Source organism: Micropterus salmoides, unplaced genomic scaffold (genome assembly GCF_014851395.1).
Source record: "Micropterus salmoides isolate LMB-PRFRI ecotype aquatic unplaced genomic scaffold, ASM1485139v1 Ms_hic_scaffold_8, whole genome shotgun sequence".
Taxonomy (NCBI): domain Eukaryota; kingdom Metazoa; phylum Chordata; class Actinopteri; order Centrarchiformes; family Centrarchidae; genus Micropterus; species Micropterus salmoides.
Window position 1 is genome coordinate 4,376,096 of NW_024044570.1, and position 15,434 is coordinate 4,391,529.

A 15,434-nucleotide genomic window follows, 5' to 3' on the forward strand; every position below is an offset into this window, starting at 1 on the left:
TTTGTATGTTCTCCCAGTGTCGTTTGGGCATGAGAACATGTTGGTCGAGGTTATTACAGGTCTTCTGGTTGGAAAAACAGCCGTGCCAATTAGAGCTTTGGCACACGAGATTAAGAATAAGGATGTAATTTCTGCCAGAATTATTCGAAACAGTCAGCAGTGTCGACAAGACAAAATAACCCTCCCAAACATTAATATGGTGTCACCAAAATCCACCAAATAATCATGTAACCGCCGCAGTATTCAACAGACTGGAGAGTGACCTTGTAAAGAACGTGTTCGGCTCTCGGGGCTGCAGCATCTTCTTTCGACAGGGAGAGAAGGCGTCGCCTCTCACTTTGAATTCTTGCCACTCATCACATGACCCGGTCTAATAGATGCGTCCCTGTTCTGGGCTCATGTCGGGCCTTATGTCTTCATGCTTCAGACAGAACAGCTGGTGCACTAAACAGAACAAAAACAGATCATCTGACGCCTGCGGGGAGACAAAGACCCCTCCAAACTGCACGCTGCTCAGGATCTGATGTTTACTGTGGTTTATGAATGAGTTCCTAAAGTCACGAAAGAGATCAGTACATAATTTACGCTCATATCTTCCTGAACAGGTTTGACCTTGAAATGTTATCAGTTACAAGATGAGGCCAACATCTGTCATAGTCATTGTAGAACTGTTGAAATACTGATAGAATTCATTGCAACAGTTGCTGTAATAGTGATTTAACGTCATCTTGTTTAGCTGATTACTTTGTTTTAAAACCCATATTCACAAACTTAACGGAGTATCCCACACCTCATGAAAGTAGTAAAGTAGAGGTCCATTTATGTAGTGAGGGGAAAGAAAGGCTTGTGGAGGTTGAAGTGGACGTATATGTCTCATCACACATCGATGCAGCAGAACCCGAGATATCAGCTTTACTATTCCACACATTCATCTTCTGTGTCCAAACCTGGCGCCTACATTACCCACAGTTCAACTCAACCATTGACAGCTCAGTCTCAGATTGTGGTGTGTTGTGCTAGTAGCGGCTCATGAAGCATGGAGCCTGCAGCAGAGATGAGATTTGTTTGTTTCTTTCAAACTTGTTGTCTATAACCGATGCTGACTCAGGTGACATCCCTTGAGGACATATATCAGACTTCACACAACTTTAAACTACCACATATGCAATTGAACTCCCCAACACCTGGAAACAAATCCACTCCTTTAATATATGTGGTACGTACAGAAGAAGTCACCATAACAAACGGTTCGGGATGAATAAACAGGCCTAAAAGTTCTCTGACTATGTCTTTGAGCTAATTTATGCAGAAATGTAGTTGGGTTTTTAAGTTAAAAGAACTAAACATAGTCTTTGTGTATTCACAGCGTGGTGGAGAGGTCCAACATCTGGGACCTTTTTAATTGACTTAAGTTACTAAGTTGCTGCCTTCACCTACTTTTATTTTGGAACAACAACAACTCCATGATCCTCCAACAAACGTGATCCTCCATGTTTGAAAAGCTCGTGTAAATAAGGCTGGTCGTATGATAGCAATGTTGGGCATTCAGTTAAAATAACTGTACAGGTTGTTTGGGTAATCTCTGACTATGTCTACACCCGCTTTGTGCTGAGAGCAGCACAGCAGCAGTTTCAGTCCTCCATCAGTCTCACACAGGTACAGTACTGAAGGGAAGGTGACCTGTGTTTTGGCAAACTTCAGAGCTCAATACATTTTCTGTCTTGCTTTATTCATGTAAATCTTTCTTCATGGAAAACAGCAAATACAGATATCAGCTGTGGCTTTTAGCAACGTCAAACTGAGTGCCCAGCTCAGACTCACCAGGAGCTCCAGCTCTTTCCGTTATTTTCCTCTCCCCTTTTCACTCTTGTCTGTTCATTATGTGGAGTCAAGCAGTTTCAGGATAAGTTCAAATGTTCTCACTGAAGTCAAAACATTTTGAGGTCATTCAGACATGTCTTTGTTTTTCCCTGAGAGAACTCCCATCTGTTTGCTTCCAGTTGCACCTTCCCTTCCTTTAAAATGAGAGACCTGCTACCTACATGTTTCCTACATTCCTACTTTGTTAATACAAAACAACCTGCAGATATAGTTTGATCAAAGCTTATTGAATCCAGGTATTTAGCAAAATGGGAACTGGATCCCAAATGGAACCAGCAACTGAAACCCAACCCTAGTTAAAGGCTGTCATTATGGCAAGACTAAGCACTTCCTACTTCTTCTTCACTGTCATTCATGTATGGGAATACTGTATGTGTTTGTGTATAATACAAACTATGTATACGCAGAACAATTATCACCCTAATTGCACACACTTTAAATCCAACAACTTTCTGAAAGTTGCTGTAGTTGTCTCAATACTGCACTTAGTATCTTCTAAACTCAAAACTACATATACAACTTACCCTGCTGGATTAAAATCTGTTTTATGTCTCATTTCTGATGTCTGACATGATCATTGAGCCGGGTCACAGCTGTCAAACAGATCAGCAGGACTTCTCTTACACCGCACCAACAGCTGTCTATTAAGGATCCTCCGGATCGTCATCAGTGGGCAAACTCCTCAGCTCACAACTCGCCTCATTACCGCCCTTAATGGAGGGAAGACAGAGACAAGGTAAATACAATTACTGATCAGAGCACGGGACACCCGAGCCTGTAGCGGTGCCCCGTTTCACAGCCGGTACCTGACACCAGAGAGTGCCTCGTTACGTGAGCCATAACCCCGTCACAGCGCTGCTCCTGCTTTCATGAGCGTTTGGACGTTTTTTTGTTGTAAACTTCATCGGACGAACAAACTAGGCCCGCTTGAAGGATGTCGTTGCCCTCTGAAATGGGAGGAAAGTAAATCCGAGTTTGGCGCTGAGGCCCGGTGAGAGCCCCAGGATGCTTTTTGTGCCAGACGCTATGATTACCCAGAAAGCCTTTGGAATGCCCCTTCCTCATTAAAGAGACAAATATAGCGTGGTGGGGTCCAGTGAGGGATGGAGGGTAAATGGATGCCGCAGTGTTATGTGGCAGAAATGAAACAATGATGAATGATGATGCTTAGAGGAGGGGGAGGTGAAAAACCGGACTATTTCCAGCAATAGCAGAAACACATTCTTCACACACGTGAGGCGTTTGGTGTCTGTGGCTAATCAGACCACCATAATGGAGGAAAATCCTTAAAGTCTGTTTTTCTCCAGTCTGAGGAAGATACTGTGTATTACAGCAACTGTTTATTAATACCAATGTAAAAAATGTCTTTATAGAATGTAAACATGTGTTTTAGACAAGCAGACAAGAATATTGAAAGGGAACTGATTTCATATCAGCTTTTTTCCAGGTGTTGGAGACCTCTGTACCCCGCTTCTCATCACTGCTGCAGGCTAGAAGTTCCAGGCTACGTTAGCCGCTACTAGCATAACATACCCCAATCTCAGACTGAACTGTCGATGGTTGAGTTGCATGGTAATGTAGGCACCAGTGGCCTGTACTACGAAGCGAGGTAAGTGGCTTATCCGGGTAACTTCAGGAGTAACTTTGTGACATCGGGTGTAACTTCCCAACTAGCCCGTACTACGAAAGGTGGATAGGTGTTAACCGAGGTCTGTTGCCATGGCAATTTACGCTGGTTAACTCGAGGTTACCCTGTAGATGTGTACTACACATCGCATCTGTACTCAGTGTTAATGATGACAAGTAGGATATTAATACACTTGATTAAATATGTTTAGATTTCATACTGACTTTTTCGACTGCGGTTGCAGCTGAAATTAACTTATTCTTAACACAACAGCATTATGTTCATACAGCAAGCCCTGCAGCCTCTGTGATTTTAGGGAGGAGATTTTAATTTATTAACGGGACAGTTTCTTAGATGTAGTGTGTAACGTTATTCATGTATTTAGATTTAGACTATTTTACGTGTCCAAAAAATTCGGAGCCAGGGTGGGGGGTAATAAACCGAGAACAAAAAAACCTAGCTGAAAATTTAAAAGAACAAAACATCAGAAATTCCCTGAAATTAAAGTCCTCAAATCACTCTGGTGTTTTCTTCTGAATACACCCAATCCACAGCAAAGTCTCTAAGGTGCATGCGTTGTGGGCTAAACTCACCTATTTCCTCACTGCTAAATCCGATTGTGAAGTCTGATATAATTATCCACTGCATGCATAATACACGGCAGAGGTGATGTTGCAGCCTTGCAAAGTGAAGCGATGTGTTTGCTTGGAAAAAAAAACAACACTATTTTTCAGAGAATTTCTCTCATAAATGTTTGAATACAGTGTCTGAGAATATATTCAAGTTGTTAACTTGTAGATTTGTGATTATTAGCTTCTCGTAAATCTACCACAGTAACTTACCTGGCTCAAATTAATTTATGGATATAATGCGCAGTACCTATACATCTTAATGATATTATGATATAGCCAAGGTATAATGATATATAAATGAAGAGTCCATGAAATACGTAATAGAGAGTTAACCTACAATAAGAACACTGTGAAGATAATTAAGCTACATTCCTTTTATGCAAACGCGCACCAACTCCAATAAGTTACATTTAGCTGATGCTTTTTATCCAAAGTGACTTACAATTGCTGAGTCCTGAACCATCTCTTAGTTATGCTGCTATAGGCCTAGACTGCCGGGGGGTTTCCCATGATGCTTTAACTGAATAGAGACAATTGACTATTTTGTCATTTAGGTATGAGGACGTGTTGCTAACAACACATGTAGATAATTTGTGTAGAGTTCCTGTGTGACAGTTCAGACTCTATCTGATCACAAAACTCAAAGCTCCATATTTATGTTGTTTTTTTCTGCTTTCAAGTGAGTGTCAACTCACTCATGTTTTTGTTTGTGTCCTTTAGTGTCTTTAAATACGCAATCGCACCATCCAAGCGTGAAGAATTTGATCATTTCCAGTGACAACTGAATTGTCCCTGTATAATTTTGATTGCCCAACACTAGTTCACAAATGACTCATGAACGATTTGATTTTTACGGTATTTCACCACAGATTCAAATTCAAAAGTGTCTAATTAAAGAGATAAGGGCATGATTTTGCTTTGACATGATTTTGAGTTACTTAACAAGTGTATTTTTAACGCAGTGAGCAGGTTGTTTTTGACAGGTTGTGTTGGACGCTGCGTTGATCTTCAGCCCTGCACAGATTAGCGTCTCCTGTTTCTCCACATTGTGGGAATAGTGACGATGACCCAGATATCATGTGTAGAGGCGATCACCATCATACTGACTGAACGTCATCACTTAAAACTGCTGCTGTTACAATCACACTTCTCCGTGCCCAGAACAGATAATATATCAACATGTCGGTTATATCTATTTCACTAATCTCGGTCGAACCCATCAGGAAACTCTTTTTGTCTTATGCTTCTCTCACAGTGAAGCATTTATCTCTGAATTCGATTTACAATCATTTCAAAATGTCTGTATTTTCAGTTTAGTAGAATTTTATGGAAACAGCTTGATTATTCATTAAATAAATTTTGCTGTGGATCTGCTATAAATGACCTAATCACGCCTCTGTTGTTGCTGACATGTTGAACATCTAGTAATCAAGTAAGTAGTATCTAAAGTTATTAAGTCAATGTAGTGGAGTCAAAAGTACAATATTTGTAGAAATGTACTGTAGTAGAAATGGAAATAATAGTAAAAGTACCTCAAAACTGTACTTAAATACAGTACTTGAGTAAATGTACTTTCCAACACTGAAAACCATCTTGGTAACGACAGCTTTTACGTAATAGCATATAATGGTGTCAGCTAGCATTCATATTTAGATGGAACAAAAAGACAGAAACAAATAGTTCAGACGTGTAGGTGGCTGCTAAAAAAGTACGTTATATTTGGGATCAGTTTGTGGTGCAGAGATGAGCGGGTCTGAGCGGTAACAGTAGTGGGATTCCTCAGTGTTTCAGTGGTGGTGAGTGTTTGGTCAATCAATTTAAAGGCCGGTTGGTAACTCTATGGGAGAAATCAAAGCTGCTGTAGAAAGACTAGACGTGTGTGTGTGTGTGTGTGTGTGTGTGTGTGTGTGTGTGCAGGGTTTCAGGGAGGCCTGTCTGTGTCGTGTCATCCTCCCTGAAAACCTCCTTTGAAGACGACTCTTTAAAAACACACTCACCCTCACATTGGCAATGGGACCTTCCGTAATCGGAACTTAACTTATTTCCCATTTTTATCAGATTTATAAAAATAAGAACATATCACTACATTTTACATCAAGTACAGAGTGTAACACTGCATCTGAAAAATAAGCATCAATACTTACATTTTAGGTTTGTCAACATGTTTTTGTCATTGGAGACAATGATTATATAGAAACTATGACATTGCACTCACATTGTCTCACGCTGTGTGAACTGATTTAAACAGCCATCTTCAGCCTGTTTTACACAGTTACCATCATACATTAATTACCAAAAACCTGAATACTAATAATTTGTTTTGGTGCTAAATAAAGAAATAAGGTCAGGTAACCAAAAAGAAACTTTACCCCACCTAACCAGCCAAGAGTCTCATTTAGCTCAGACACTTAAGAATGTTAACATGCTAACGCTAACATTAGTGTACAAAACGCAGTTAGATGAAAAGCTGACATAATGTAAGATAAACTTTAGATTATAATTGAGAGTAATAGATACTTTAAATATATATAGGCTAAACCAATAAAAGCTATTAGCAAGCATTCATTTAGACGTATTAGCAAAACAGCAGTGATGTTTATATAGCCTACTATAGATGGCTAGCTAACAAGTAATAATATAAATAATAATGTAGGCTAAAGAATGAAATGATCAGAAAAATGTTTTAATAAAACCATAAATCCATATGAACTGATGTTAATGTGCAAATATATAATATATACAATTTTTGATTTGTTAAAGTAGGCTATAGTTTTTCTTGTGATTCAGTGAGAAACAAATACAGGCTAAAGATTATAAGTGTTAGAAACAATGATTTTCAATTGTTTTAATGATAAATAATTGTGACAAATCCTCATTTTTACCCGAGATCCAACAAGACATCATTACACTTTTGTCTGATTTTAAAAATATAATTTTCAACGCATATTACAACAAGAAAAGCAGTAATTTTTACATTTGAGATGAAATACAGACTAGAGGATCAATTAACTGATGGTTATAGCACCAGAAAAGATGCAATGATCAAATTTATTTGATCCCATCTTTTAAAACAAAGCAGTTGCCTATCATCAATGTTTACAAACCCACAATTCATCTACGGTGGCCTGAAAGTGACATATTTTTACAGGAATATCACATGATGTTCATTTTCATCACACCAGCAACAAACTCATAATCCAGTGAGTTGTTTGAAGGAGGCCTGAGGATGTTTTCTGTGTATCTGTGTTGAGAGTAAGTGGTAGCAGTAAACACACAGCATGTGTGATGAACAGTAATCCCTCACAGACTAATAACACTCAGATTACACTGAATGTTTGTGCGTTTTTGTCATGTCAGAGTGTGTGGTCATGAAGTGGCCGGCCTCTCTGTGTGGTCTGTCACCCTTTAACCTGCAGGCCTGAGGAGCCTCCACAGTCTGAGTCAACACACTGCTGCTGCTTCTCTTCACACGTTAAACATCCACGTCGTTCACCTTTCAGCCCCGCGGTCACAGCGGCAGACTGAAGCTTCTTAGAGAGTTGACACAGTTCTTGTGAGCTCTCACCAGCGGTGGAAGAAGTGCACTCAAAATTGTACTTAAATTAGCATCGAAATATACTTAGTTAATTTAATCTTTATTTAACCAGGAAGTCCCTTGAGGCTGAAGTCATTTTTCCGAGTGAGGCCTGGCCGAGATGGCACACCAGGCACAATTTAAAAATAAACAGAAAAAAGAAATGGACTGAAACTAGCTCACCTGAGGCAGTCCATAAATGTCTCAGTTACATGCAGTTTTAACGTGTCTTTAAAATAAATTAATAAACAAAGTGCAGTAAAAGTACAATATTTCCCGTTGAATCATAATAGAGTATAAGTATAAAGTAACAGAAAAAGTATGGAAGAAAGTACATACACATTGCATTTAAGTACAGTCTAGTCAAGTCATGTTTTTATTTATATAACCCAATATCACCATTGACAATTTGCAATCTGGGGATTTACAATCTGCATATAACACGCTCTGACCTTAGACCATCGAAAGAAAGCTCAGGAACAACAACAGAGGTGAGATTGTTCTCCCAGGACGGACAGACAGGAAGAAGCCTACATGGTGTGTGCACAGAACAGACCAAAATAGTTCAACTACATTAAATAATACTGCATGGACAAAATATAACATAATTAAAAAATTATTGCAAGCGCACTGTACTTTCCACGACATGAGATCTTACTTTCATATCCAACTCAAGTGCAACGTTAAATATGAATACCATCTTTATCAATATGATAGGGAAACGTTAATTAAGGTAATACTGAATATATCAGTGAAGTGTTCATTGACAACATATTTAATGTTTTCCACCAAAATCTCAAACATCTGCTCATCACAACAGCATTGCAGCATTATTTAACTTTTTTATGGTTGTGTTTAGGCACTCGCAGCTCTTGGTTAAGTTCAGGGAAATGTTATGTATGTAGTCCACTGTTACTTGAATCATAAAGGGCTTGTTAACATTTAATTGTGAAAAAAAAAACCACAATCTATTCCTGAATTATATTGTGCTTTTATGGCTCAACAGGTGGAAATAATGAATCTTTTTGTTCAGTGCAGTTCAGAGATTTGTTGTCACTTAATAGGTAAAAACTTTGCTTCTAAGATAAGTGAGAACATCACAGCGGAGGCATTTTGCGCTGATTATGATTGTCAAAACCAGCCTATAGAAGCCTGTCTAACGATATTTGATAATAACCAGGAAGTAACGCGTTAGGGATCACGGCTGAGCTAACGACAGCACTCTCGCCGCTCAAAGTTACTGATTTGTTCAGTTCAATTTGAGGATTCTGTTTTAAAGTTTGGTCCGTAAATGTACTGAACAGCGTTACTAGCTTGTACCTGACCACACACGACTCTGGATTTGAACCCGGGTCTCTGGTGTCTTGCACTCTGAAAGCCCACTGTCCACCCCACCCACATCAATGCAACTGTTACCGAACATGAACGCTTCAGTAAAACGCTGTCTCAGCAATTGGCACAACGTGCTTGGGAAAACATATTCATAATATATAAACTTAATTACAGGGTTGTTTTGTCCTTACACCCTTTTTTAGAGGTGACTGGTCATCTGGTCTGGTCCCTGCAGACTCATTGTCCCCCCTCCTGCTCTGCCCTGCAGGACATCAGCAGACCTCAGCTAAGATCACAGAAGCTCAGTGTTTACCATCATCTCCGGCCGTTTGATTCTCTGCGTCCTCTCAGACTTCCAGCTGAGCTCCCGGGGGGAGAACACACTGCATGAGGTTGCCCGGCGGTCGGCGGCTCTGACGGGACCAGCAGCTGAGAACAGCCCCAAACACAGACCCAGATTCAGGCCTGCAGCAGTGCCGAGGCTGGACCGGCCTCTGGACGTCAGAGCCTAACGACGGCTCAGAGGTGTCCTGTCCTCTCCGTCCTGGTGGTCCACACACTTTGTTACATTCTTCTTCTGTACAAATGGTGAAGTATCTGTCGGACATCAACGCCTCCACAGGACCATTTGATGAGCTGAGCGTTGACAGTTACACGAAACATTCCTGAAGTGTTTAGAAAAACTTTTTGTCCACCAAACTTCCACAGAGATGTTCGGGACTGAAGAGGACGGCTGGGAATGTGGAAATTTCACTTTAAATTTTATTACTTTATTCAGTCCTACATATTATTCTTCCTCCGAACTTTTCTTGAATTAAGTGGTTTCTTCTTCATACTACAGTGCAGCATTATCCTGTCTTCTTATACTGACTCTCATTTATTTCTAGAAAAAAAAGGAAAACTTAATTATCAAAAATAAGTACAGAAAACTAAATATTACAGTTAATGAACTGGAAGACAGGTGTGACTATAGTGCTGCAACTGTCATTATCATTTTAAATAAGGAGTTTAAGGATTTGATCAATCGTTTATATGATCAGAAATGTCCATCACAGTTTACTAGAGCTCAGCATGATATATTTTATTTTAACCTTTATTATAACAGTAGACCCAATGAGTCCCAATCAGAGACAGACTCTTTTACAAGGGAAAAAGCACAAGTTGAAATAAAGTATAATGCAATACAAAAAAAACCAAATGTTAAATTACTAACAAAACCACAATATAAAGAGTATAAATGAGACAAAATGACAGAGACTAAATGTAGAAATTGATCAGTATTGTCTATAACAACCAAATAAACATTCAACTGAGAGATGAAAGAACTCAATTCTTCACACACATTTATAAAGCTGTAACCAGCAGATGTTTGACAAATATAATCAGTGACGAATCACTTGACAAAGAAAATCCACTCTCAGGTAAGATGAGTAGCATTACTGAAATGAATTGTAAATTAGTGTTGTTTTTGGAAATGGCCGTGGTGCGAGAGTTGTTAAATTAAAGGAAAAACTTTAGTGCTCCTTGTCATAGATCCTCCTGGTGTGTGAAGGGATGATATTGATGATTAGATATTGATGATAATGCTGGTGAAGAGTTGGGTTCAGATCTGTTCACTGTAAAGACTACAGCATTTGATTCACGTCATATTTCTTGCTCATCAAATCATTCAGTGAGCCTGAATGGAAGCATCTGTATTTGTTATATTTCTCTCTTCCTTTAATTTGTAGAAAATAACCAATTTGGCAGAAGTGAAGGAAAGTATTTCCTCTGCTGAGTGTCTGACACGAGTGAAACTGCTTCTGAATTGCTGCAGTTAGGAATCATGACACCTCCAAACCCCCCACACTGCTTTCCTGTTTGACACTTTGACGTCACATCGGCCATCTCCATCCAAAGCAGCAAAAGTGTCAAAGTGTCCACCGGGATTCAAAACCCTACCAGAAGGTTCGTTTGGGGATATATATATATATTTGTTTGTCATTTCACAGGTCTGCATGCACTGAATCCAAATTGTCTGCTGATGCTATTGGTTTGCTTGTTTGTGTCCAAATGTTTACTTTGCAAAACAAGTCCTGATGACAAACAGAAATTATCTAACATTACATACGGAGTACATATACATATATCTACATTACACTTGCATTTACTCATTTGACACTTTTATCCAAAGCGACTTACATTTGAGGAAAAACATACAAGCATCCACAAAGTATCAATACAGCAAGAGATCTACAAGTGGCAATGCATTCTAGTAAGAGCAGCAATAAACACTAGTTAGAGATAATAGCACATAGGGCCCCAGAGGGGTAAATACCTAGGGAAAGAAGTAGGAGTTAACAAAAAAGTGCAATCAATACAAGAGAATTGCAAGGTGAGAGAAGAAGAAGAAGAGCACAGGAAGTGCATGTTAGAGTGTTATAAGAGAAAGTGTTCTCGGAAGTGATGCATTTTCAAGAGCTTCATACAGTATATATATATACATATATGTATAGCAGCAGAGTGGAGCGAATGCCACACACTCTTTATATAGAGCTGTATAGATAGCATACAGATATCTCTGTGGTTCTATATCACACAACACGTTCTCATCCCAGGGCTTCAAATACTGACACTATGACAAAGAAACAGTCAGTATTTGACCCACATAGTACTTTTCAGTGTTTGTGAAACACCTTTTCAATATGTGGTTAAGATTTCCTAATGGTCGCAGTTTGGTTAGGTTTAGGAAAAGATCATGGTTTGGGTTAAAATAAGTACATTACATGATATAATTCATGTATGTAACATTATATAACTTTAAACTTCAAATAACTCCACTTTACCTTTGGCTTCATAGACATATACAAAAGTACCAGTCCAGCGACAGGCTTAGGTAAATATTGTTGTTTGGGTTAAAATAAGTATATTACATGAGTCAACTACATTATGTTATTTACCTTAAACCACCTCAGTACATGGACCTTTTGTCCTACATCACCTGACTTACACCTTTGCTACCGTCATGCGGCCTGTAGAGGTCTCGGCCTAACAATAAATATGGGTCGTAAAACGCAAATGGAAATCTTAAAAACATTTCCCCAAAATTCATGTTTGGTATCTTTGGAAACTTATCTCCTGATCTCCACTGGAATATAAAACAAAGTTCTGTGAGTTTAATAATGCTTGGCTGCACAACATACTGTATCGTAATGATGGCCTTGCCAACACGTCAGCTGGGTTAAATTTAAGGGCCTAAAATGTAGAACGTGGTGCACAACGTGTTGCCCTCATATCTCAGCGAACTGGCCGTGCAAGTCAGCAGAGCTGTTTATAATCTTTTACACGGCTGAAGAATGTCCTCAGTCATGGAAACTGAACCCTAGTCTGATCCAGCTCCTGACATCCTCCAGCTTCCTGCCTTCTTCTTCTTCTTCTTCTTCTTCTGTTTCCTCAGCGTGGAGCAGCAGAGTGGAGCGTGGCTGTGACAAAAGCAGAGGAATGCTGGGGTTGGCTGCAGTAAAGAGCTGTCTAGCTTCGGCCTCAGCGCTGTAACTGTAGCACGCTGGCTATAAACGCTGAGCCGTGAGGGGCGAGGGAGGCCCCCAGGAACGAACAGCGATTAGGTTTCAACATGTGCACCATGAAGAATTTTACATCCCGAAGACTCACAAATGGAGACACAAACTGCTGTTAACAGCAAATAAACCAGCAGCAGAAGGAATGGGCTGGGAATTTAGAAAACTATCTCAAAATGAACCAACTGAAGATATTTTGGAGGAGACTGCACCTGCAGTGATGGATCAAATGATAATCTAGATTATACGACTGGTCATATCAGACCAAGTAAGGTTGTAGCAGGAAAACCTCTGAGTGCTTGGAATCGACTAAGGGCGCTTTTCAATACTGATAAATTCAGCTTTTTATTTGTCTTATTTAAAGTTTCCAACCCGATTGACAGCCAAGACATTTGTCCAAAGCTGTACTTGTGTGAAACTCTTCGGTAGGGAGGATGCATATTTCCACAAACCACTATCACTACCACTACTACTCCATTGCACGTTAGTAATCGTTAAATCTCTCTGCAAACTGATTTCGGTTTTTAATTGTCCTGATGAGTCGACCTTTTGTAGTTATAAAGTGAACTTAGTTTTAGCTTGTACACGTGTAGTACAAGGCATCGTCACAAATGGTTTTCTTGTTTTGGTCTACAGCAGTGGTTCATGTCAAAGACCCCTGAAGTGACACAAGTTAGACCACGGATCCAGTTTTGTCACAGGGTTGCCCCTCTGAAAGGATTTTGGATTTTAGTTGTTTTATTTAGGGATGTCACGATACCAGAAATTAAATAGTCAATACCAATACCAGTGAAATTCCATGGTTCTTGGTACCCAATGCGATACCACATTAAAAAACAATTCCCATCTACTTCAACTTATATGTATATGTTTTGTTTTGTCATACAGAGTTGTAAACAAGCCGATGCTTTCAGAACTGTAATGATGTTCTGTACGGTGAAAGCTGATAGGACGCAGTAATAACAGCCCGTTATTCTGGTTTTAACCTGTGACTGCTGTCCAGAGAGGAAACTTCCCTCCCACATGAGCTCATCAGTCTTCTGAAGAACAACGGCGTCCAGAGGATATTTTCCACAGGCAGAACCGGCGCTCAAACACACTCTGTTCCTCTGGGTTTTGTGTTGTTTTTTTTCAGGCTGCCATTAGCCTCTTGGCACACGGTTCACTCTGCGTTATGGAGTTTGTCCCTATCAGCACCTGCCTGCCTGCCAAAATCTGCCCTCAGGCCCCTCAGCGGCCAAACAAAGGTCTTTAAGTAGCGGAGGGTCGGAGCAGGACAGACACATGAAAGTTGGAGAGCGCTGGTGGCTCTCAGAGAGACGAAACACGATCTCGTGTTTTTCCAAAACAAAATTATAGAAAAGTAAAAAAAAAAAAAGAGATTTGATGAGATGAGGCTGTGTGTGTGTGTGTGTGTGTGTGTGTGTGTGTGTGTGTGTGTGTGTGTGTGTGTGTGTGTGTGTGTGTGTGTGTGTGTGTGTGTGTGGATGGCAGAGGAAGTCAAACCAGTTGGCTGTCAGCTCCATTTGGCTCCTGTCACACTCTCTCCATTTCTCATAGAGAGCCATAAGGAAGGCCTCAGCATGACCAGTTCCCAGAATGCCTCACTGCTGTTCCCAACGGCAGCCATTCATCTCCTCTCTCACCCCCACCACACCCCTCCTCACCCCCTCACCACTCCCCTGAGCCCTCATTTAAACCCATTTAAACCCTCCGATATGACCGGGATCAAGTGTCCTGTGCAGCTCGACAGGCAGAGCAAAGCACTCTGACTGCTGAGGTTGAGGGTTTGATTCCCACTGGGGCCGCAAATGCTGCAAGTATCTGACCTTAAGCTAATGCAAGGTGCTTGACACAGGAAATGTCAGACAATATGTATTGTAGCAGCACATTTTGTGTTACAGGGTAAATGTTTCATCAAATTTTTGAGCACATTCAAAATAAAATGTTTGTAAACAGTATATATCTTTGTATATTAGATTGCCTTTATTTTGAAAATTCCACAGATATGCTAGCAGCTCTGTGAGGCTGTACTTATGCACAATGGTGATATAAGCTAAATGCTAATGTCAGTATGCTAACATGCTGATTAAAATGTATATTTACTGTGTTCACCGCCTTTGTTTAGAGTGTGAACATTTCCTAGCATTAAACACAGTACAGCTGGGGCTGATGGCCGGAATGTCTTTGTTTTGCAGGTATTTGGGGATAAACCAAAGTATTAAAAAAGTGAAACATTGACCTGATTATGGCGCTGCATGAAAAGTCAACAGGATACATCGTTTGGGAACAATGGCGGTCTGTAAAAACTATTATGTCAATCCATCCAAAGGTTTTTGAGAAATATCACTAAAAGTCACACATTTTAACCCCGTCTTTCATGGCGATCCATCTGATGTTTCTTGAGCCATTTCAGTGTAGACCAAAGTGGTGGCCCAACCAACGGACATGACCATCCTGCGTCTTTGGCCCTGCTATACAAACAAAAACTTCCTGTTGCGGTTACTCGGCAATCCCAAAATCGCTGATCATCACGATTACCTACGTAAACAGAGGACATGTATCCTTTGTAGATGATGATACACACATGATAATAACCTAAGTATTATCTTGATGCAACTCATCATGATTTTTAATCATGTATTGGACCTGATAGATCAAATTGTGATATTCAAAGAGAGCTTTTGCTAAATGTGAAGCTCCTTTCCTTTTAGTTTTACAGTTGTTTATTGTAATAACTGTGAAAGACAGCAACACGACTGGACAGGAAGAAAATCAAAGTGAGATGAACTTTCAGCTCTGAACAATAAAAATTAGGATGTGGTCTTAAC